Here is a 26,854-nt window from a genome sequence, read left to right on the forward strand (position 1 = left end):
TAGTACGCGCAGATTTTCGGTATTCTTGTAAGTTCATAACCAAATTTCCGTAAGACAATTTTCTCATTACACTCGTGGAGAAGCTTGAAGTAGAAATAATTCATTTCCTATTTTTAACAAGTTAATGTCCCCTTAGTGATGACGTTTTCTTTTAATACGCTCATACATATTGCACTTTGGTCTATTTGTATTTATGACGACATTGTAAGCAATCGTGGACGGAGTCAAAATGGATTTTGTGGCTTCCGGTGGAGACTACGTCATGTTTGGTTTTAATACACTCAACTAGCTGATGTTCCAACTCTCATACATTGCTTGGGGTTGCTATTTATAATCGACGAACCACTGGGCTCATGATTTCTCTCAACTACACAAATCTCAATTCGGTTCTTAGAAAATGCATTCCTTGTTACTGATTTTACGCTCTTCCAGTTACAATAAAAGTAAGTTTATATTTCCTTATGAGAGCTATTCCACATACATAGATTTCAGAATTAAGAAATTCTTCAGATATTTCCCTGTACCTAATCCCATAAACTTTCTCACTCTACGAATTACGCAGATATCTTATGTTTAAACACGACCTTTTTTCAGTCTGGTCATCAACTGTAGGCCTGTAGGCCTGTACATGGGACTTCAGAGAAACTAGGGGTTTATGTTTACACAGGTTAACAAAAGTTTCTTTTAAACAACTATTTAAACAGTAGATACGCGATGTTGGTTTATTATAGCAGATCTAAACGAAAATACAATGTAGGCTACGTTAGTGCTAAATGTTTTCAACTAGAAGAACGAATTTTTAATACACCTGTCTCATTAACACAAAAGTTGTATTTGAAAGAACTTAGGCTAATATTAAGAAGGATAAGAGAGCTGGGTAAACGTAAAATACGTTCCTACTGATAAGTTTATGTTTTCTGTAGGTGATGTCTGTAGCGATGTAGGTAGTAATATGGCAAACTATGACATTCACCGGTTCTTCAACGTCTCATTCTAATTCGGAAGGTCCGTATGCATCCTAAGTTCAGATACAAAACCCGAATTGTTCCCTATTGATTTTAGATTACGTAATGACTCTTATTCATCTGAAAATATATACGTACGTATCGTCGAATGAAAAAGTATATGGGATATGAAAGAATATGGTCGTCACCTGTTTTAAACTACCAGGCATTTCCATCGAGGGGCTAAGGAAATACACGAAGAATGTCAGTGAGGAGGGCTGGGCTCCGGGCCAAGATTCAGATCTGGAACTTTCTAATAAGAATCAGAGTCGATAACAATCAACCACGACGTTCAGTCTTGAGTGCCCGTTTTGGGACTGTCGGCTACAATATCGGCTATAAAATTCTATCGTTCAGTGGTATCCACTCTAAAGTTTGTCTAGCTTCTATGCGATCATAACTGGCCTATATAGTGCAGAAATTAAACTATGAACATCGTTATTTCCTTGTTTGGTAACCGTTTGGAACATAAAGTTAATCACTGTTCAGAGCGACGACTGAAAACAAGAACCGGAAAAATGCATTCATAAAATTGTCATAATACAGAGATCTAGATAATTTAATTCATTCAGAACAGTTCATTTAATAAAAATATGGAAGATTTAAGAGCTCTTTCACTAGTTTCTATATAAGATCGTCGAGACAGTGCATTATATAAGAACTTCATGCACGGTTTATGCACCGGATTAGCAGAATTTGCATATACATCAGCGTCATACCTGTGTCAGTTTTAACTGTATTTAGAATAGGACTAAACTGGAATGTTAGCGATTATGATATTCACACAAAACTCCATGTTCTGAGTGAAGCTAAAGCCCATACCCGAGACAGCTGAGTTAGGAAGCAAAATGTATAACGTTCTCCGTCCCTCATATACGAGGTGCGTATAACGTTATCCATCTGAATAATACTTAGCACAATTTATTATTAACACATCAGTAACTGTCTATTTCCATTAAGGTATATTTATACAATAATACAAAATACAGACTTTTAATACAGCAAGACCTAACTTCGTATGACGTAACTGAATAATGCCACAAAACTTATGTAAAAATACATTAAAGAAAGTTGTAAGACATTTAAAATGAAATACAGTCTCTGTTACTTTCTGTCTTATACCATTTATTACGTCAAAGTTATTATGATCTGTGACATGTAACATAATTAAAATTTCCTCAACACAAGAGCTTCAAAATCATCAGAAATTAGATTACGTTAATAAGACACCGTGTGATTAATATTGCTGATCGGAATTTTCTCGGAAACACAGTACACATTACTACAACAATGCATGCTTTAGTGATAACTTCAATAAATAAAACACCAATTTTCCTGCTGAATTTAAAGTTATAGTTTTTCGATAAGAATAAGGACCACAGATCCTAAGATTTTATGACATTCTGATGGTAGAAAGTTACCCAATCTTTTCTCTACACAATTGTTGACGAAGGAGTTCAAACGCTAAGAGACTAGTAAATTCTACTCAGCGGAGGACATTCCCGGGCAACTACATATATCTTGGAATTAATGTCAACTTGTTAGACAAAACATTCCCCTTTTGGTATTTGCAGGAGAGCAGGAAGTATTAGTAACACAGTAGCTGCACGGGGCGCAATATTGCATTGGCAAGGGAGAAAACCCTCAATTGCCTTGTATTTAATTCCTTTGATGTGTATCTGCATACAGAAACACATAAACATCGCCTTTTATACAGTCTGAAGATCAAATTCTAGTACCGTAAGAACGTTTTAACCCATACTTTCAATCTAAATTCAAGGACCTTCAGGAACATCCTAGAAGAAGATGACGGTTGACTTCTGAGCCGTAGCGCAATATAGTCTGGTAGAAGTTTACCTAAGTTTCAGAGGTCCCTGCTGCCTCCACTATCGTCTTGGAGATGGAGGCAACAAGGCAGTAACTTAAAATTCTACTTATCCCAAAAGATGATTCCTCTCCCGAAACACAACGAACAACAGATTTACATGACTGTACTAAGTAACTTTAATCACTGTAAAATTTTACGTATGGTATTCTTAAGTGACTGTTAATATCACGTGTCGTCCGTATATAAAGGACAGATTCTGTTTACTACTATGTAAGCTGATATTAAATGTGTCAAAACGCTATGAATATTTTTCAAGCTTATAAAGAATCATGCATGTAACATTTACATTATGATTCTTAGGTCTTAGTGATACGGGGAATTTGCTTTACTTTATTCCCATAATCTGCAGTCACTGCATATAAGATTACTGTATAAGAATAAGTAATAAATAACATATTCCAAAGTTCATTATCGGTCCTTAGAAGTGTTCTATGGGAATATAAATAAAAACAATATCAGTAGTGCCTATCCACCAGACTGCACGTTCCACCTACACATACACAGAAAATCTGGACGTCACAGTCTTTAGGAAATACAAGCCAACCACCAACAAATTAATTTAATATGCTCCTTCAACTATGAAGATGAGGCATTTAACACAAACCGCAGAAAAACTAAGGATATTAATTAATTTCATCTTCGTTCAGATTAGACTACTCTAACCACATTCGAAAATGGCAAGACAAATCTCACGTTTACTGTGATAAAAGTATGATCAGATGGAAACGTATTTAAATCGTCATAAACAAATATATTTTGTGTCCCTACTGCCGCCAAACCTAATAACGATTCAACGACGCATTCACTAGTATTAAGAAACTGAAACTGAGCGAGATAAAGCCTGGAAGGCAATCAAATATGTCCATACGAGCAATGCCGTGGTATCCTGTGTAAATTCTAAGCAAACTCTGGGATATTACCTAGAAACAGAATACGTCAATACCACAATTTATTTGGGGTATTGAACTCACAGGTATATTAGTACCATCCATACCGGTCTGAACCTCGAAGTTTCATTGGGCGTTTTATGATACATCGCGTTGCTGGTTTATCGTTAGACTAGTTAAAATAACCAGGCTAAAATAATAACTATAATCTTCTTTATACTTGTTGTATTTCTCTGCTGTTAATGAAGTGAGATTCAGGTAGTAAAGTTAATCATAAAAGTGAGGATTATGATACGGATATGACAGGACTTTAACTAGAAATGAACACGAGCTACATTATATTTCCGTTGAAACACGTCGTTATAAAAGCGAGGCTAATTACAGCAAAAATCTCAGTTAGGTAAACGAGATAAGAGTTACAAGCGCTTCCTCAGACAAAAACAAATTAAAGCATAGAAGCAGTATATGAAATAGCAGACAAAATTACGATCTCAATAAATGCATTAAGTTTATTAGGCTATAATATAAGCTGTAACTTTAAATGACTTAAGTGAGTTAAGAGCAATAATAAATTATTAGTCATTTCAATCTCATCCTTGACTACAAGCCGTTTGCTATTTTTGCTTAGTACTGTTACTGTGAGACGTACTGCTATACCGAAACGTCAAGAGGCGTTCAGTGGCGTTGGATGCTAAAATAAGAGGGCACAGCGTGTTTGAATGTCGGAAGATGCCATAGAAACACTTGAAACCCACAAATACTAGAAAAGGAGCGAAGTAATAGGACCTATTATTCTAAAATGTTTTATGTCTCTGCAGCTCCTCAGACATGAAAAAGGCGCTGTGTAATGGCAGGGGTCATATTGAAGACAAGCGAAGGGCGGATTGTGTATTTACTGGCATTCTGAAAAAAAAACATATATCGGGAAAGAAACTCTGAATAAAAATCAATACCGAAAGCCACTTTGCCAATGCTTCGTAAAGCGGTAAACCTAAGGCAATATTCTATACATATGTCAAAAGTTAATGCCGCAAGCCTCTAATACACTGAAGGTGTGTTTTAATGGAAGAAAAATGTAGGTGACAGTGAGATAAAAATTCTACTCAAAAAATATAAGCTTTGAAACATGATGTGTTGTTATAATATCTCTTCATCTTTCGGATACCAAACTCAGTTTCCTTGGGCGACTTAATCCCCCGATGCCAAAGTACCGATAACATATGGCAAATCAATTTTCAGTCGGAGATTTTACGCGGAATACAAGAAAATTAAAAACTACACCCTACAATCAATAATTTTGAGGTCTTAGATTTATTGTTAATTCTATATAATTTCCTAATGCGAGACAGAAGCGGTAACCACAGCATTCAAACGATGGCTTTGATATGTTTACTTGAACTTTATTTATAGAAAGTGGGCTACATGATTTGCCGTTTCAAATCCGAAGGTACTGCAATTTCTGGTATATTTATAATAACGCAGTAAAAGATAAAGTTGCTAATATCCAAAGTAGTCTATGTACGCATCACATATTCCAAATTATTTTTTTTATTGTTATAATTTCGGAGAGAAAAGTAAATATGAGTAGCTACGCAATTAAACATTTTACAGATGAATTGCAATTCATCATCACTCCATGCGAAGATCATTTATAACGATGACGAACTCACTAGGACGTTAAACGGAATATGCATTATCAATATGACAATCACAGAGCGATCGCTGCAGCTGCATATTATGTAATACCGTGATATTGGATGTCAGCATAAAATTAGATTAGCTGTTGTCCATGTACTGTTGGACAAGTACAAGCGATTTCACTCAGCGCTCTGACGTAACAGGTAGATAAATATAACTTCATGACACCCCTGTAATAAATCGTCCTATGTATTACATTGTAGAAATTATTACAATTATAATTAAAGCACGTATCCCGCCAATTTGAAGGAAATTTGTGATACAGGTAGGAACAATTAATTAGGTTTTAAACGGTGCCTTAAAACGCATAGCAGCCTAATTGCAACAGGAAGTGTTTAATGCAGCTACAACTTCCAAAGGTAACACAGAACAGTCCATCAAAAGTAATACATTAATGTAAAATCTCTTTCGTTTCGATTTCATAATTATACAGCAGAGCTGTACGTCTTATTATCCCATCTCTGATTATAACGCTAATAACACAGAAACAAGCTAATGTTCCTGAAATTTATATTCACAAGGCAGAAATTTGATCTGGAGAAATAACTACACAGCTAAACGCAAACTTCATTTCAAAGTCTGAGACTTGAAAGTTAAAGTCGCCGTACGATTATGTTGTAGGCATATGAAACTGACTGTACAGTCATATGAGATTATTTATAATCCACGCTTCAAAATATCTGATATTCAGAACGGTCTGCAGATCGTTGATGTATAAATCACTTGTCTGTAAGCTTCTACAAATGGTGAGGTCTCAATATATATTTATAACGAGCCTGAACTGTCAATAACGGAATGCTGTGCATATGGACAGCACATATGAGAACCGTCATTAACCACCCGTCACCTGTACAGTACTCAAAATCATACCTGTGATTAAAATGAATTTTAAATTAGAATCGCAATGTACAAGGTAAAATACCGGCAATTTACATAATAATAACTTCTTTTAATATGGTTTAAACACTATAGCAGGCTCATATGGTCGTAAAGTACCACGTACTGTACACGGTATAATGAATATAAAAACGAACGTATGGATTTGAAACATGTTTTGTCATTCTAATTCCTTTATTTTATTTACAATGCAGTCCACTCTACTTTTCTCCACAATTTCCAGAGGTGTTATGTTTTATTTGAGGACATAATAACCACAGCATTCATTATATTCACTAAAAAGTAGCCGGCAACCATCGGGATACAAAATCATATGTTAATGGCCCAGTCCTTGATAAAAGTCGTAAGAAGGTGGATTTTTTTGACAATCAAATTCTTTTTGTGGGATTTTATGTCTTCCATGCCATGAGCATTAAGATGACTGTATTCTGTGATGTTTCACTGTGTAGTCTGGTATCAGAGTTGTTTACTGCCTCCACCATCAGGGCTTCTCCGAAACGTCGGTCAGTAACAGCACTGCGCAACATCCAAGAAGAAAGAAAGAAAGACAGACAGACGGTAGTGCTCGAACGCTGAAGAGATCGACCCTTTCATCGTGTCAAAATGGTAAAAGTAAAGTAAAGTTTGTTCCACTATACGCCATGTAGGCGTTTGGGGTGAGCGGAGGTATAGCTCCTCTCTTCCTTGACCTCGGCATTAGATGGGGGTGAGTGGTCAGCATCACGCCCCGGCCGGCTTTACCCCCGGGAAAGTACCCCGGTACTCATTGTAGAGGAGGCTGGGTGGGCCCCAGAGCCGGTCTGGACGCAGAGGCTAGAGGAAAAATCCTCTGCCCCCGTCGGGGATCGAACCCCGGTCGTCCAGCCCGTAGCTACTCGCTATACTGACTGAACTATCCCGGCTCATGTGTCAAAATGGTACTATATTATAATTCTTCTTTTCCTGTCTACAGATTAGGTTCTAGGCTGTTTTCGACTTCATAACCAGCCTATATTTTAAACAGTACGGTTATATCCCGACATAATATTCTTTTATATAGAAATGAAAGATTGGATATGGTAGAATATCCCGTTCTGGGTAAGTGGGTTATCCATTCTTCTGTAAACATTTTGTTCCCCTCTGAACATCTACGCTTGTAATATCGTGTAATTTGCTACAACCCCCGACACTCCCTAAAAATTTAATTTCCGCTGCTTGAATTTTTCCGACACGTTTTACTCTCAACCCGTGTTTCACTGCCATATGAGAATCATGCTGTCATCACATTATAACATTTTTATCTAATTCCGCACACTTTTAAATTAAGGGATATTATTCAAGTAACTGTCTATAGAAAACGTGATAACAAATAACTTTAAATTTGGCGTTTCGTAAGCTTTTTCTATGCAAAATTAAAAAATTACTTCATCTTTTTCAGCTACCATCGATCTGTACTCTATTCTGTTCGGAGTGATTCTAATTTTATTAAGCTATGCCGTTTTACTTGCCTAGGTTAATGTATAGTATCAAGTGAAATGTAAAGAATATTGCAAACGTTAATAGATAAAAATTGAAATGATTCGGCCGTAGTCTATTTCAAAGTACTACATTCGTAAAACTGAGCAAAACCATAAAAACTTCAACCAATATTCACAGTAGCCCAAACGAGATTTAAAGTTGAGTCCTCTCGATAAAAGTTAAAATGCTTTCCTGCTGCCACAACCTGCTCGGTATGACCTGCTTCGATGCAGAACTGATTTCAAATTATTATAAGACATTTATTTAACTGTGATCATTAATTTCATTGTCAATTGAAAGTCATGTAGATCTCTATCATAGGGAACTACCTTGATCTAACGTGCCTTATAAGCCATTGCGATAATTACAGAACAAATAACCACTTTTCGACCTTCTTTATTAAATCAGTGTGGCAGTTTTCTGTACTTAGCCTACTATATGAAGAACATCGACGGAAATATCAAAGTTACAAACTCTAAATCCGCGTCATATTAACCTTTTAAAACCAAAGCGTATTTAAATAACACTTCAAAATCCAGTCCGCAGGCCTACCTCAAAGAAAACACAACACACCTCATCATTACAAAGATCAAATATTTGACGCTGTTTAACCCTTTAAGATCCAGTGGTAACTATATGTACCACCTGCTTCACACAGTTAATAACTCTGCGTATTATATGTATGGGTTTCGGATTGTTCTCAGTGTAAACAGGGATTATTTCCTTAAACAGCGTCAACCAGTTGTCATTTGTAATGGTGAAGTGTAGTGTTTTCTTCGCGGTACGGGCTGATTTATTAAATAATATTTAGACGAGCTTCGGCTTCAAAGAGTTAAAGAAACACGCTGTGTACTCTGAGAATCATGTGAAACATAAACACATAAATACACTCCTTACGCAAAATGCAGATTTACTGATTGATAGACATATGATACACAGACTACTGGGCTTTAAACGGTAAAATAAATATTTCGCATTTAAGTTTTCTCATTTATGCAGAAGCACTACAGTTGATAGCAAACCAGAAATACCAGTTGAAACTTTCATACTGCGCACTGCTAGTGTTGCATATCTCATATCGCCCGATGACGCCAAATATTTCAAAAATAAGCCAGTCTTTCACGTAACAGGAAGAAGCACATTTTCAAAGAGTGATGGTTTTTAGAACAATCTATTTATTTCTTCGTTCTTCTTGTTCTTCGTCGTCCTTTCGTCATTCATCCTCCAGGGTATGGTGGATCGTTTCGAAATGAAGAGCCCTGCACATTCGTGTAATATGCTAGTTTTACGCCCGGGTGTGAAATAAATAATGAAATGACGGAAAATCGGGACAGAATCTAAAAAACTGTTACTTCGGACAGGTACACGGCCAAACTCTTCAAGCGTTGCGTCTGTCACATACAATAAGAGCGGAATCTTCAGAATTTGAATACAACATACGGTGCTTACAGTAGTTTACCGCAATTGCAATAAGCCCTTCTCAGACTGAGAGTTCACATAATTAAAATTCGTGATTGCCATGTAGACCTGCTAACAAACGCAATTGCGGAAAATTTCTTCAAAATGACACAAGAGAGAATTCATCAGAAAAGTCCGCCAAAAGAACATACAATGCTTGCAAATACAGAAAGGTCTTACGAAAGGAACAATGAATAGCTTTTCTCAGCATGTTTACAGGTTCCCACACATCAACTCGACCGTAAATGTAAAAGCCTCCTCCTGATGACGAAACTAAACTGAAGAAGCAAGACTAAGGCAGGCAATGTTACACGATTCGATACAAAACAGAAGCACTGGAAAACAAAACTCTCTCTGTCGGACTCAAAGCCCTGTCAAGTTCTGATGACGCATACGACACCCGTAGTTGCCAAATACTAACACAGGGCAGAAATTTTCAGCACACGTAACAAATTTACACACTGTAGAAATTGTGGTTCTCACGGCGCTGGTACGAAGATGATATCTTCTGGATTGTAGCGCCGTGTAGGCTTTTAGACGTTTCAGTGGCCGTCCTGATGAGAGAGGCTGCAAGGGCCTCTGTAATGTCGGGGAACTTCTACCACACTATACGGCGTTACAACCCAGAAGACAACCATCTTTTAAATTTACACTAGTTTTGAAAAAAGGCTATAGGTTTCACTTATTTAAATCACATGTGGAAATCGAAAACGCGATAATAATTGCCGAGCAGTCATTTTCACGGGTGTAAAAACTTCTTATAAAATTTGTTAATTTAAAATCATTTCGTATAAATTTATATATTTCTTGAGAAATTAATAAGTGAAACAAATATATTTGGTATAGAATCTAGCCAAGAACGTGAGAAATTGTGCAAACCACAAGGATTATGATCCATGTGCCACAGGAAGTATTGGTTTTATAAAGATACACTAAGTCATGTCGCAATATATCAAACACGCTGAGGAAATAAATCAGCAATCATTTCGCAGATATAAGACAGGCTTCCAGTTCACTGGCAGTATAAATCAGCCCACTCTGCACGATAGGTTTGATTTATAACGTACAGTGGCTACGTGCGCTTTTCCGGTTCTATTATTGACCCACTATACCCTAAAAATGTAAAAGGTCTTTGAGCAAGGGAATAGGATACTTTATAAAATACTTTACATTCTACAGTTTCTTTTACTCGAGATTAAGACGCACCTGAATGCCTGTAAACGAGATGTCCAATGCGTTAGATCAGTGGTATTCAACCTGGGATACGCGTACCCCCGGGGGTACGCGAAGACATTTTAGGGGATACGTGAAATTTAAAAAAAATATATTATTTTATTATAAACACTAAATAATCAGTAATGTAATTTATTTAATTTATTTTAGATGTAGATTATATACTATGTATAACTTGAATTATACACCAACAACTTTGGGGGTACAAAGTTGAAGAGAAATTATATCTGGGAGTACGCGAACAAAAAAAGGTTGAATACCACTGCGTTAGATAACACTGGGGAACGGTTCATTATTTAATTACAACAAATAACCGTAATAGTAAGTGTATAATGAGATTAGTGGAAAACCATGTACGGAAAATTGTAAAGGATTGTGGAAGAAGCAATCGTGGCCAATTTTAGGTACTGTTCCTGCATTCATTAGGTGTTACTTAGGAAACCCATGAAAGCCTAAGTCCAGTAATTAACCAGGGCAGGGTTTAAAACTTGTACTGTTATAAAACAAGTCACACTTAAATACAGATGTCTTATAGGTTGTTTCGCCGTGTAAACTGCTAGAAATTCACCGGCGTTTCGGAGGTGTTTGTTGCCCCCATTAGTAGGGCGAGACTATAAGGCGCCAAAATCCAGAATACAGCCATCTTCATACTCGTCGTCGTGAGAATATGAAATCTCACAAGTCGCATTTGTGACTAAACAAGGTAACTAACGGCTAACAATGGCTTCGAGTTAAGATTCAGTGTCTGGCACGAATGCTATGTTTCTTGTCGCATTCGTCGGAAACTAAGTTAACATATTAACTAGCTAAGTACAAAAACAAATACTATCTTAGTGGCAACAACCAGTTAATGGTATCTACTACGTTATTCCAGAAACACATTATTTCAGTGTTCAGCATTTTCAACAGCAGAGCGTGCCACTGAACCATCTGTGTGGGGATAAGGTAGGAAGCACATAACCCATTGTAACATTGTTAAATTTAGCTTCGTAGGTACGGATTCTAAGAAAACTGCTATAAATTTTTTTTATAATTTTTCATCTCATAAACTTTATTCATCTGACTATAATCAGGTAAAAATTTAGCCGTATTGAAGAAGTACATTCTGCATAATATATTGGTATGTATTTATATTTAATTTTTAATCATTTTTTTTACATTTGTTCATACCTAGACACTAGACGCATTCCTAGTATAACCACAGCCTTAATGTTTATCTGATTATTTATTCAATGTTGCTAAGGAGTGCTGAGACTTTCAAGGCTCCTATTTTATACGCATTATAACAAAATAGTGCTACGTTCATTGTCAAGTTATCAGCAATCACTTTTTAATGTCTCAACCCGAGACTGGAAATTTCCGATGTAGCTCAGGGTTTAAAATTATTTTCTGCCATAGAAGACTGTAACAACAAAGAACAGTTTAGGTAATATGCACATATGAAATACCAGCGTTTCAGATAAATGATTCCTCAACCATCTTCTTTGACAAAATTGTGTGGTCAAAATGGTAGCATGATAAATTTCCAGCTCGATTCGTGTTGATTATGCTGCTATTTTGAATTTCAGATCTGTATAAACAACTACAGATGCAAAAACAAAGCAATACCACGACGAATATAAAATCGTGAACGTAGGAATATTTCATTTCATGTGTAAAATGACGTGAAAATTATATATAATGATATTTTAAAGAGACAACCATCTTCCTCTAATATTTCCATGTCACTACTTACATACGTGACGTTCTATGTGCCCCGTCGGATTCCTACGGGAGGAGGTAATGTTTTTTTTATGTACCACAACTAAACCAATGCCTATCTACTCTCATCAGGTGTAAATATGGTCAAAAAGCATACATGACTACTTGTCTGCCAAAATTAATAACATTCGGACTTACTGTTTACTCAAATTCCAGGTTGAAGCAAACTTTTACATGACAGTATACGATACGCAGAATGGCAATACTGAAAACATAACTGTGTCCCTACAAACACCAAAACGTGTAGTAAACAAGCCAACATTCCATTCACGGATGCTCTAAATCAGAATATACAGGTACGAGGGTGAGTCAAATGAAAACCGTAATTTTTTTTTAAATTTAATTTATTGAGTGAACGCGGTACACAACTATATCATTCTTCTACATAGTCTACATTTCGTTCAATACAGGCGTTTACGAAGTGTATGGATTCCTTTAGAAAAAAATTCTTGTGGTTGTCTGCGCAACCACTCATGCACCGCCTGCTGTATCTCTTCGTCAGAACGGAACTTCTTTCCTCCCATCGCCTCTTTGAGTGGCCCAAACAGGTGGTAATCACTTGGGGCTAGGTCTAGTGAGTATGGCGGATGTGGAAGACACTCAAAGTGCAAGTCTTTGATTGTTGCAACTGTTGCACCGGCAGAGTGGTGCCGAGCATTGTCATGTCAAGGACACCTCTAGTCAAAAGTCCACGTCGCTTTGATCTGACTGCAGGTCGAAGATGATTCTTCAAGATTCTTCACTGATCAAAAAACCAATTATAGAACGTTGTTCTTCTTTCGTGCACGTAACTAGTGGAGCAGCCATTTTCAAATTGGCACTGTGATGGCGATATGTTTGTCTGCATTATACTACCACCTATAGGATACTCTTTATAGCATTGGTAACATGTCTGCCAACTTATAGGACAATGGCGCGATATTTCGAATTTTTATCTCAGTTTTACGGTTTTCATTTGACTCACCCTCGTATGAGCGAACTAATGCAAGCCTTGGTCTATTTAGCCATGCGAATTGTGGTCAACAAATCAGAACATTACTACTGTAAGCCTATATTATGAGCACACGAAATTTCTAAATGTCATCTTTGCATATTTGTTTCCTCGTTGATTTTCACGATATCCGATTGTAGTTACAGTCTGCTCAATAACTTCGGAGGGCTGAAACACAATTATCTTTACATAATAAAAGCTTTGTTCCAAAATAAATTCTGCGCCAACAGTCTATGACTGGGACAGTTTTAGAAAATTCACAATTTGGAACTTCAGCTTGATACATCAACGCTTAATAACTTAACAGTGGTTCATCTAATACAGTAACAGCATGATATAGGACGCCGTCAGGGAAGAGTGAACTACTCGTACGAAGGGTTAACAATGCACCCAAGGCCACGTCGCTACCAGGTGGTGGGTAAAGAAGTTCGGAAACCAACGCAGGATGTGGAGTACTGAACTATCAGACCAGAAACCGGACGTACAGTTCCCTCCACGTAAAGTTAATAGCTTCCAAACCAGACTCTTATTTCTTTCAAGTTAGCGTCTTATTATGATGCCTTTCTCATCTCGAGACATGCCATCGTTCTTAAAATTTCTTCAGGTCAAACAAAATTACAACCTATTTCATTTTCTTCTCACAGAGTAAGTGACTTCCGAATCAGATTCGCATATTTTGTTGTAATCGATATTTTATTAGGACATCCTTCTAAAATTTGACATATTTTCTTCAATGCGGCTACAGCATAACAGCATTTGATTTATGCAAATCTGAGCTGACAAGAATATTTAGACTTACGATAAAAATAAATAACACGCGGCAAAGACTAGAAATGTATACAAATCTTCTGTAAACTTGAAGATAATAAATTACTAAGGATACCTAGGCAATATAATCTGCATCTAATACTAAATATCTCTATAAAATGTGAAACAGCTAGCCACAGAAATTATCAGCGAGGTCAGGCATATCTAACATTTCAATTAGGATGTAGAGTTTTTTATAACAGTCCTGTACATTAAGATCACTGAGTGCTCAGGTCACTGTGGGAAGATTCCACAGCCTTACAGGTACATTCACTGCCATTCTGTTATTTCTACCTGCTACAAGAGAAACACTGCTTGGTGTAATCACGCTGAAATACGGCTAGAACATCCGGAAATGGGTTAATCGTTAAGACATGGTTACGATGGAAACGCTCCGAAAGAAATGGAGTAGAATCATCGCCCACTACACAAAGCTTCGTTTCTGTCCGATGCGTTGACGTCCCATTTACACTTCGGCCCAAAGTTTCCTTCAAACAGGCGTTGCCACTCTGCGCTAAAACACGTGAAATTCAGTCTTATTTAACAAGAATTATTAAAGGTCCACTTCTTGTAAATTAAATGTTAAAAGTATTAATTTTTAGAGAAAACAAATTTCTTGCTTAATTTTAATACTGTGTGTTATTGTGCCAAATAATTTAAAAACGGATTTTGGTATATTTTATTATATTTACAAATGACTATTATCTGCTGTTAAATTACGAGACAGTAACATAATAGCCCGTCTACTGACTGCGTTAAGAGCTGGACGACAAGGGTTTGATTCCCAGCAGAGAAAGAGATATTTTTCTCTTAGCTACGGAAACCAAACCATCTTTAAAGTCCACTCACCCTCTGCCCAATGGAAACCGGAAGCTCTTTGCCGGAGTAAGTCACTCACCACTCTCTAGTACTGAGGACAAAAATGAGTGGAGGTATAACTCCACTCTCCGTATAGCGCCACTGACAGTTACCACCACATTTTTCCCCTCAAATATCAGTACATCATTGACTAATCAATGGAATGGATGTGAAAGAAAGGAGGAACCAGATAAAGAACGAATTGTAAATAAGAAAATGAAAGAAGGGCCTTTGACCACAGATTAATGCGGAATTTCTGGGCATGAAATTGTATTTTCCATAATACAGTCGAAACTGGTCACTAAATAAATTCATAAACAACTTTGTTCGTATAACTGAAACTACACTCGATCACGAAATAATGTTTAAATCTAAGGGATGTCTAAATTCAAAACCAATGCGGTTTATCGATATAATTTAATGTGCGATAGAGAATTATAATTTTTCGGTAACATGTTAATATTCTGGATGTGCTAAAACGGGAAACTTGCTGGCAGATCATATTTCTTTGTCTTCCTCAGTACATTTGTACTCGCCATTCGTGTCACACATATTTCACCCAAGTAACATAATACCGCAGGTGGTAGAATGTTCCAAGCAGTTTACGATACACCGTGGTCGTGTGCCTCTCTGTAATAACCTGCGATAACCCCTTTGCTGATGTATCGGTAGTCAGTCTAAATTCAGCACTCTTCACGTTTTGACCTAAAGCCCCAAATTACACATGCCTTACACATCCGAAATGTGAACGAAACCGATCTGACGATAGGATAGGTTTAAACAGACTTTGATATGCAAATGCTTAGAGAAACTGTATAATTTTGCTGTTATCGTTACGTTATAGTGTAATAGAAGGATTATGCACCTTTCCTAGAAACTCTGAGCTATGGCAAAAGTAGGATTGTACACAGTGAAGCAAACCAACTTCATCAATTCTGATATCGGGCGTTTGAAACTTTCTCATGTTAAAGTTCCATTGATATGTGGTTCGGAATTCAGTATGATTATTTTTACTTCACAGCCGTGTCATAAAACTGATGTTACATAATGTTAGAATTCATTATCCAGCAGACGACGCTGTTGCTATGGTGCATTCATGGGCTTAAGTACACGCCCAACGGCACCTTCCATATGAAGTAATATCTTCCTTACACTGCGAAGAAAATAACATACTTGCATTTCTAGTACAGCATGGCAATGAAGAAAATTAAGTGTACTTATTCGAAGAAAGGCTCCAATAATAACGCATGTTTTATATACGATCAAAAGAAAACAGTTTCGCAAACCACTTACAAGCTTAATGTCCATGTTTGGTTCTATGAAATCGATAACTTAGTATAAACTAAGTGTGTTCCAGTCATTTCTATTTAGTTTAGTTTTCAATATTCTACAATCCAATTCACTTAAGTGCCTAGATAAACTTTTATGTTTATTTTCCAAGTCTCGTAATTGATTCTGACAACACCTGTCGTATGCAAAAAATATTAATAGAATACTTCCACATATTGTAACGTAGTCGTTTGCAGCTAGCAGCCACACCTAGTAGTTAAATTCTACGGTATAAAGTTATCAGAAATTAATTTGTGTGTTGAAACCTGATGTATGAATATATATAAAAATAGCTCATAATTAAATAAAACTTTAAAATACCAAGTAATAAAAAATACGAATTTTAACAAATATTTCACTCCCGTTTTGTAATTTTCTTCTGAGTATTCTGAATAAAACGATACCAACATGTAAAGAAAACAAACTACTTCTTCTCTGACTTATCTTCAGTGCGCCATTTTTATTTCACCTGCCTATCTAATTTCCACCCAAAGCTCCTTCTTATGAAGAGAGTTAATGGGTGGTTGTCTTGCAGACTAAAATATCAGAGGAAACGTACCGTGACATCTGATGAAAGCCAACAACCCCAACCTCTTTTTCGCTATCCAAGAGAAAAGGGTTTACACTATCGGAGAATTGAAAGGTTTGATGAAGGGGGAGTTCCTTCAACAGCAGCCTGTATTTTAAAAGCAGCGCCCTGTTACAGGTTCATAACAGTTGACTAACTGACCGCTCAACGAACGGCCTTCAGTGATTAGCGACAAACAAAATTACATATCAATAAATGTTAACAATTCATTTTCCGAAGATGTTTGTATTCTGAGTCGTTGCTCTCTCATGATGGAGGCAGCAAGGACCTCTACCAGACTTCTACCAGAATACACGGCGCAACAACCCAGAAGACAGAAATCTTCATACTCGCCACCAACAGAATCTGAAATCTCACAATTTGTATTCTGATAATTACATCGTTACAGTAAACAAAATTAAGATGGAGTCTACAGAAACGTGCGTGGGAGGATAGGAAAATGCCGCTGAGGAGAACAAAGGTAACTGGAGAAAAAAACGTAATGTCTAGCTTCATTAATTGTGCTATTCCCTCTAGTAAAGTGATCAAACCAAGCGGGAGAAATGAGAAGTGCGTAGGAGAGACTGGGGCTAGTTCTTACAATTTTCAATTACGAATTTTTGTATATTTATTATTAAAATTTACAAAGTTAGCAATTATGGCTTCAGGTACTACTACTGTTCGGCTGTATTAATAACATTTTTTCAAATGCCTATTAATTTTTGTTTCATCACAAAACTTGTTTATTTAAGAGAATACGTTTTGTAACAGTGCGCCCCGTTTTGGTGCTAGTTGTTACAGTGAAGTGGAAAGTTGTTACAACACACTGTACTAGTAAACAAAAGGAACAATTCAGACCTTTATTAAGCAATTAATTACATACACTATACCAATTAACAATTAATTGAAGAAATTATAAGGAAATTTTAAAGAACTTGCCTTTATGACGCAGTCGTGGAAGCGAGACCAAAGTCAGAAAAAAATTTTACTTTTTACTGGTAAAAACACTTAAATCAACCTAGCTCACGTAATACACATGCTATAAGTACCACACCTTGTGTATAACTGAGCACAGGGGAGAAGCAATAGATACGAGACTCGTGAGATGCTACTGCAAATGAGTGATTTTTAAATTAAATATAACAACATGCCCTTGTAACAACTAGCCCCATTCTCCCCTACACAATTCTAGTGGAAAAACCTAAGCGGAAAAGAAACTTTGGAAATGTGAGTAAACCCGGGACGACATAAAATTTATCTCAAAAACGATTGGGGTTGTAGATGTGAGTTACATTAATGTGGCTTAGCACAGGAGGCTCTTTCGAAAAAGATAATGAATCATCAGATTCCATACAAAACGAGAAATGACCAGTGTCCACAAGCGACTAAATGCTTCCCAAGAAGGATCTTGATTCATGGAGTCAGCTGGTTAGTCCCCTAGCCATAAGTATACGCACTTTTAAATATTGATAAAAATACTGACTGGGAAATAGAAAAAATAAGACGTGGTTCAAGTGAAATGATTTCGCATGTACGCTTCTGAATGAGCTGGCACCGAACAGCAGAATCCAGAAAAAGAGGGGGGCACGACCATTTTGACTGCATGCTCTCAGCTCACTATTTATAGTCACTCTTGGCAGCTTGCAACATTAAAAGAAAGTATTTCATTGGAGTTCGACTTATATTACAATCACTAGAATGGACATGGCGCAGTGGCAAAGGACATCGAAAAATACTACGAATATTACGAAACAATAAAATCCTTAAAGATTATTTTTAATGTATTTTACGGAATATATCATCTCGTTGCTAGCTTGTGAGGGCGCAGGTTTCAGAATACAGCCGGTAGAGGGAAATTCGTTATATGGAACAAGTTAAAGCATTAAGTATTAGCTAACGTTGCGGCAAGATTCAGTAATCCCATGCAGCCTCTAGTAAAAAATGTATTGTACACATGAAAAACTGTCTAGCTCAATTCAAATAGACAGAATCATTTGAGCATGTTTCATGTTCTTCGAAATTTATCTTCCACGAAGCGATTGTCTGGTTCCTATTTACAGCCTGTAATTACCACCTCGAAAGTGTCCGATACGTAGAATTTTCACAACCAATGCCATTACCAACTTATTCATTACCCTGACCTTTAGCCAAAGAAAGCTGAAAAAACTAACTATTGGACTGGTGGTTAATATCTTAGAGTGGTTTTGTTTGAAGTAACTCCGTCATTTCGAAGACGTTCGATTAAAATTATATGGCAATTACACAATGCAATCTGATTGTTATTTATCCTTACTACGCTCACCAAACATCCATGTAGAAATAACCTAAATACAGGTCTAGATGTTTCTTAAATTCCGTTATGGACGCAACAGAATAATGTGGCAAAATAAAAATGTCACTACAAAGTATAAGCGAACATACGCATCTCACAGGCTATAAGAAATCTTTTCCTTTACCAGTGTAGTTAATGCATGTACGAAATTTCCTTCTAAAAATCAGTAGTACGATCCTAATTTAATGAAAATCCTTCAGCAGGAAATCTTAGTCCGTGTTTGGAAATGTATGCGCCTGAGAGAGAAAGAGAGGGAATGTGGGCAGGATTGGGAAGGAATCTATCACCAGAATAAATTCAATTCGCAGAGACAAAAGTCCAGTCATGCAGATTTTTATAAGTATCTGACATTTTTAAATCCAGACACATAGGCTATTTAAATTATTAAACATTAACAATTTAGTTATAACACACAGTTATTTCTAAGTTGCTAATTTTTTGTTATGTGTATTCATTCCTGGACCACAATTATGTTTACATAATGGTTATATATGACAAGGAGTCAGTAATGGATCACAAATGAGAATAACATTTACTTAAATAATTAGATTACCATGTTCGATTAAATCAATTAATAATAGAAATAATATCATAAGAGTAGTATTAAGAATATACCGAAGAGTTAGTCCACTAAACAGTGGATTTGTCTGTGAGTTACGTATGATGTACTTCCAACCCGTTAACAAAACAGGCATCCGAAAAATCGAATTATATTACTTCCATATCTGATGATTACGAACTGAAAATCGCCAGTTGGGAAACGTATTACAGTTTGTGAAATTTATTGCTGGCAACTTGAGGGTTAAACAGAAGCAAAGCGTTGGTATCGTTCAAACAAAACCACGCGGAGAAGCAGAAAATAATTAAGACTCTCTTCCGTACACACAGCAGCATAAGCAGCACAATCCGTTACACCGGAAATGAAAGAACGTCATATTCCAAGTTAAAATGTACGTTTGAGACCGAAAATTCACCTTCATTCCATAAATCTAGACCACGCACGATTTCGTAGTATTGGGCTCTATATATTTTATACAAGTAACATTTTATATACACATAGCATCATGAGGGGATGAGAAATGGGTAAGATTGGAAATAGGCCTTTAAACCACGGTTGGGATAACACTGGTAGACTACGATCATTTATTTCCTCAGAATCCAATTTTCTTCTAGGCTTCAATAACGAGGAATCTCACATCCAAAAGGGGATGAGTTATTACCACGAAATGTCTCCTACATAAATTCAAATAGATCTACCACTTTCAGAATTATCATGAACACGACCATAAAAAGGCAGAATAGATATAAAAGGTAATTTAAGCTATCTTCCGTACATGATGCGTCACAGTGGAGGAGTACGTTCCATATTCCTCGTACATGGACGTAAAACGTACATGATTCTTTCTCATTTTGCTTGTTTCTAATAGGCAGATGTGTACACAAACAACCAAACTAATAAATCCCAGGAAGATTAAACATTTATGGACTGAGTAAGAGGACAGAAGGGAAAATACACGACCGGATTAATAGCATTCGAGGAATAGAAGATGAAATGTGTGTAAAACATTTAATAAAATACAAGAAACTATTAAAATCTAACATTATAAATAGCATATCATGAACTTTCTTTTCCTGTAAAGTGTTTTCCCCTGTGACCGTAGTTGACGTATCGAGAAAATATTTGTGGCGAGGGTGGTGTATGTAACCGTTGTGAAGTTACTGAAAGATTTCCACCAAATTTAAAACACCTTGGACTGAAACGTCTGTTGAAAAATCGATAAGGTCGGAAGATAATATTAAGATAGATCTTACCAAAATATTCTCAGAGGATAGGAGGTAAAAGGAAATGACCCATGATCGTACACAACGGCAGACTTCGGGTTCTACCACCAGAAAGTACGTATGTATGCACTACAGAATCAAAGTTCTGAAAATTGAGATTATGTAAGTCATCATAGCGCATACAACTGAAGGAACTATTACAATGATAATTTGTGGCTTCAGTAGCAGAGAAAAAAAGCTACCTGAGATGAACACGTTCAGCGCTGAGTGAAATTAGTGAACAGCCAAAATGGGATGGGGGTGGGGGGCAAGGATCGGAAGTGAGGAGCCTAGTATTCAGCCTCCAGGTGCGTGAAACTTTCCGTAGAAAGAGCTCTGGCACCTGTCTCCGACATTTACTTCCGGCCCAAACTCGTTTTAACTGTTCCGCATCGGCGCAAGTCTTTCTCCCACCCACTAACCCCTCTTGTACAGCTCTCGCAAACAAAAAATCAGCACACAGATTCGGGTCATGGTCAAGCACGTCATTCACAACACCGCTTAGATGAGCTACTTCATGTCCACATCTCATACAGGATCGAAGTAGCGAAATGTAATAGCAGAATCCAGCCAAGTTAAGCAACGGAATCTGAAATGACGTTCCTCAGAAGACATCAAATAACGCGGTTGACTTAGCTTTTTTATCTTCTCGTTTTTTTTCTCGATACTCTGTATTATTCTGTGTGTGTAGCGATACTTCCCAGTGCTGTGTCAGCCTGCAAGTTTGCTGGACCGTGACTACGGCAAAGATGTTGCTTTCTACACTCACAACAGCTTTGGCAGTAACTTTGTCTATTTTTACAAATTTCTTTAAAATTTCATATTGTACTTATTTCAGCAGACTGGAGAACAGTATGGATGTTGTGGACTGGACTCATCTGGCTCACGACAGGGGCCAAGGACGGGTTCTTTTAATAACGACAACAAAGATTCGGAAGAGGCGAGAATTTGACTAGCAACTGTCAACATCTGCAGAAGGCCTGTAATCAGTGGTTTAAGTTAATGGAGTATAATAAGTCTATTGCTTCCTTCCGCTATTTATTCCTTTTATTCTCTCTTCCTTTCACAACTGCGTATAAGCTGCGGAATAAATGGAATTATTAATTTTCGATTATTACTCAATATACATTTTGATAAGTTCCGCGTCGCTGGATATTGATGAAAGGTTTTTCTAGTATATTTATTATTATTACATTTCTTGAATTGTATTGAATTACTACTATTATGTCGCTCTCTGTACGCAAACACCCCGTGTAATGAGAGTGTCTTCAGTCCTTTCATCTACGTAACATGTTACTGAATTCACTAACACGACTTTCTGTAATTATATTATTCATTAATGCTGTGGTAACAAAAGAGATTTCTATGGTTTGTAATAGCACACAGAATACATGTGAAAGCGGAAAAAGAAGTATATTTATTATTAATGAAATTTTGCATTACGTACTCCAAATTCGAGTAGATTATCCGTGGTAAAACCAGGGAGTTAATCCTGGAGCAAGCTCAAAGTGGATAATTACGAAAGATCAAATGCAAAGTTATCCGTTTCTGATAACCACGGCGCGGGGGGGGCATGGGGGTATGGATCCACAATTGTAAACTTCGAGTTAGATGGAGGTAAGTGGTTAGGCTTCGACCGCCTTATATCCTGAACATACTGGATAGGCCGGTGAATAGTGCCCAGAGAAAGTATTGTTATAATGACAAATAAATAATCCCTACGACTTCTGGGAGATGAACCCGGTGATTCGACTTACATTACCGACGGATACATGCCGGTTCAACAAAAGCAGGAATGGAGCAGTGTTTAATTTCAGGAGGTGTAAATACAGAACAGAATAGAGAATATAACGATGCGTAGTATGACATGAAGTGATGAATTTTACATTTGAAATACAGCAGTTTGTTAGCCGCACTTCTATTTGGAATTGTAGTCCAAACGCCCTTGTACGGCTGACTGACGAAGGTTTCTGCACCCAGATACAATGTGCTGCCATATTTGCACGCCTGGTGAGATATTTCTAGAGTTTAAAATAACCTAGCTTTAGAAATAAACATTGAATGGGGAGGAAAGGTAATAACGACATGTGATCGACTTTAGAAAAAAGGAAGAAAATATCTTTTTATGAGGCAGAATGTGAATTACATCATAGGTTAGCTGTAATGGAAGTGAAGGCTTTGGCCGGAATGAAGGGAAATGGGGAAATGGAGAAATGAGATAAAGGCAATGTAGAAAGAAAAGAAAAGAAAAGAAAGGAAACCCTACTGCCAAATTTATTGCAAGTTCGCAAAACCGCAAATGAATTCTCTCCCCTTCTCAAATCTTTTATTTCTCTCTTGAGACATCTTTTCTTTTTCTTTCCCGGTTCAATCTCAGCGCGCGCCAATATCTCAGAACAAGCGACGTGCCATTATGGTGTACAATGCTTTAATCCAAATGACACTATGGTGTAGAACCACGTCCCTTGCTTCGCTTCTATCTGCTTTATCTCCATATATTCAAGATTTTTTAATCCTGCGGCCAAGTCACCCGTCATCGCGGGGGACATCACGTGACAAATCAAAAGCTTTCCAGATTTTAGAATCCAAAGGAAAAGTGGAGAAATATTTCAAACGATAGAACTAAACGAGCCATTCAAAGGATAGGCTAACCTGTATGAAGACTCCAAGATCTGATACATTTATAACAATTTTATCTAATCTCCCTGCATATTACCACATCGCATATCCTCAACAGAGAGGTTGGAATTTTCAGTAAGGTCGAAAGCTTAAGTAAGTTCCCTTTAATTCTGTTCATAAATGCTTCTTCAGGAGGTGGATAGTATGAAAATCTAGAAAAAATGTATTCTGAACACGTAATCATTACCATCAAAGGTCACAGAATTAACATTAATAAAGATTATACCGTTACATTAAAATTATATGTTTTGTAAATTTATAAATAATAGGGATGAGACAGTATTATAATTGCGAAGAATTGGTATCCTTGTATGTAATACTTGTTGCTAAGCGCCACGTTATTTAATCACGAAGACAGGAAGAACAGCATTTAATAAGGAACAGCCAATGCTAATACGCAAACTTTAATTTCATTTTAAGTATGTATACATATCTGTACCGTAAATAGTTCATTATGAGCCCAACAATTCGATATGTGTGCAAAGGTATGTAATGCAAAGTAACTTATACTTTAGACATTCCAGTATAGTAAGCCAGTAATGTCTCCTGAAGAGGACTTGTGATAAGGAAATAAAATTTTATTTATTTCTTATTTGTGAAAGTAATGGCATGTTTAGTTAGTTAAATTGCAATTTTCCAATCACGACATGAAATTTTTCAATTAAATACCTAAAAAATATCCACCCTCTGTTGTGTTGTTATTTTACAAGAAATGTAAAATAATAAATGGCACCAAAGCAAAATATTATATATTTTCTCTCCCGTTATATACACATAAGCGATTGCTTATTTAATTTTTTTTGTCATTAGCTTTCCCCGTACTAACTACTTCCCGGTTGTTTAATTTGTCTCATGTATTTTTTTAGTCACGTTTCAACACTGTTTTGTGTATTTCGTACACAAACAAATAATCGTCAACAACTCTTTAATTACTACTTTCTTGCAATAACAAGTCTTTCATTAGCTCAAGAACTCTATTATACGATTACAATTAACCGTTTCTCAAACCATATATTGTCTTACAAAATGTTAAAACACAAATAAAGATATATTGATAGCATTCGGTAAATATTCTTCGCCGCATTAATTAAAATAATGAGTCATTTACATCAACGTTCGAGTAATTTTCAGTTTTCACGTCACCTCCCCTAAATTACCTTAAGGTGACGTTACCTTTATGAATTTCTTTATTTAAATTATTTAAAAAATCTACAGTGAGCACATGAAGAACAACTCAGTAGCCCTTCTCTTATAAAATACCAAATTGTATCAGTTTTAACGAACTACTTTACGTCAGCTCCGAATTTTATTTGTTCCAATTATACATTTCATCTGCTTCCTATGCGCTACGTTCTGATTCAGCTAAACTAGGCAGCTAACTGATACTACATGTCACATTTCGCTGAATCCAAAGCTTCGTTTCAAATGTGGTTGATTCCTCTTCCCGGAATAACATGAAGTTTTGTCCATTCCATTTTCGTACTGACAGAACTTTATAAAGCGTAAACTAGATAAATCACATATTCCTGTTAACAAAAAGGAATGCGAAATATAAGCGCAATAAACCAATAATATTCCATGCGTAAAACTAAGTACGTTGTAACAAAATCATTACTAAGTGCTGGAAAAATAAGTATTTTTGCAAGAAAATAAACTCTTTAACACATCATACTGGTTCGCTAGAGAACAGAACATCTTCGTACATAGATGAAACGAGAGAAAGCTTTAATATTTGTGTAAGTTGAATTTAATTGGAACGCTTACAAAAAGACCAAAAAATTTCTCAATATAATGAACCTAGATTGTAGGAAAATTTTTAACACACAAATTCGAATTGAATAAATGTCATCGTCAGCTGACCCCATGGCCGATGGCCTTTTACGAATTTTGCAATGTCAGCATTCGCAATTTTTAAGCATCTCGTCCACTTGTGCACGGACACCAGGGGACGACAATTTTTAACATCATATTTGTGATATGGTTCAATTTCGTATGAACTCAGGTATGTACTCACAAGACTGATCACCTTTAGTGCATGAATACTAGTTTTACTACTGAGAATCTGAGGCCTCTAGAGGAACAATCATTCTGTACACTATTATGTTATAAACGCGTGCTTTAATTGAAAGCATAATTCCTTATTAAAATCATTCAAGCTGAAGCATCAGAGCAATTCGTAGCAGACAGTTGGTAGTCAGCGCTGGGTAGAGAAACTGGGGAGGTGTAAAGAGAGGAAGTTCTATGATCCTCCAGTAACCAGGGATAATGACCACGCATTGGCGAGGAGAGAGAACAATTTAACGCCACGGTGTAGCGAGAGGGGCTGTCGCCCTGCATCATACGGTAATTGCAGTGGGTGGAATCATAGACAAGAGTTAAGTTCAAATGTTTGCGAGCAATTCTCTGCACTGTAATCAACGCGTTAATGGTCATTATTACTGTTATTACAATGTATACAGGCTGATCTAATTAAATGGAAGTAATATTAAGAACTTGTCGACTAGAACATCTCTACTGGATTAAGTGAGATTACAAACTAAACCGATAAAGACGGATGCCTCAGAGTACAATACAACTGAAGTATATTACACTGCATACCGGTAAGAGAGTTGTAACTTCAGCTTGAAAGGTTATTCAGTGAGAACTGACATCGTCACTTAATAAAGATGTGCTCTTTAGTGGGTGGAAGTAGTGGCGAGTAGGAAGAAGGCTGTCTTCTGGGTCATTGCGCCGTGTAGTTTGGTACACGCTTACCGACGTTTTAGAGGTACTAGTTGTTTCCATCATAAGGGCAATCACCGACCTGATGACGGAGGTAATAAGGACTTGTGAAACAACCTAGAAGCCAGACATCTTCAGATTCGAAGACGACGAATGATTGTCCGACCAGTTGCGAATCTCAGAACATGACGGGGAGGCCTTAACATTGGAAACGTAGAACGAGGAATACGTTTATAGACGACAGGCAGGAAAAGAAATTATTCCGAAACGGGTGGTAGCAAGTATTCCCCGAATTAATGCTATTCTTAATTATTGCTGTAATTGAGGGCCAAAATATCCTTAGTTTTTTCTTCACCTCCTTATTAGAATTTCACGCAGATTCTGATCTTAATTGTGATCATGTTCTCAATTAGCATCATAGGCAT

The 26,854-nt window shown here is 36.7% G+C and overlaps 1 protein-coding gene across 23 annotated transcripts in view; it reads right to left on the reverse strand.

Annotated features, from left to right (window-relative positions):
* Positions 1–26,854, reverse strand: part of nrm (neuromusculin) — a 590,496-nt gene that overhangs the window by 548,856 nt on the left and 14,786 nt on the right. The gene's annotated exons all lie outside the window — the stretch shown is intronic.

This window comes from Zootermopsis nevadensis, unplaced genomic scaffold, assembly GCF_977971745.1.
Source record: "Zootermopsis nevadensis isolate Lab colony 2312 unplaced genomic scaffold, Znev_1.0 Znev_ptg000024l, whole genome shotgun sequence".
NCBI lineage: Eukaryota > Metazoa > Arthropoda > Insecta > Blattodea > Termopsidae > Zootermopsis > Zootermopsis nevadensis.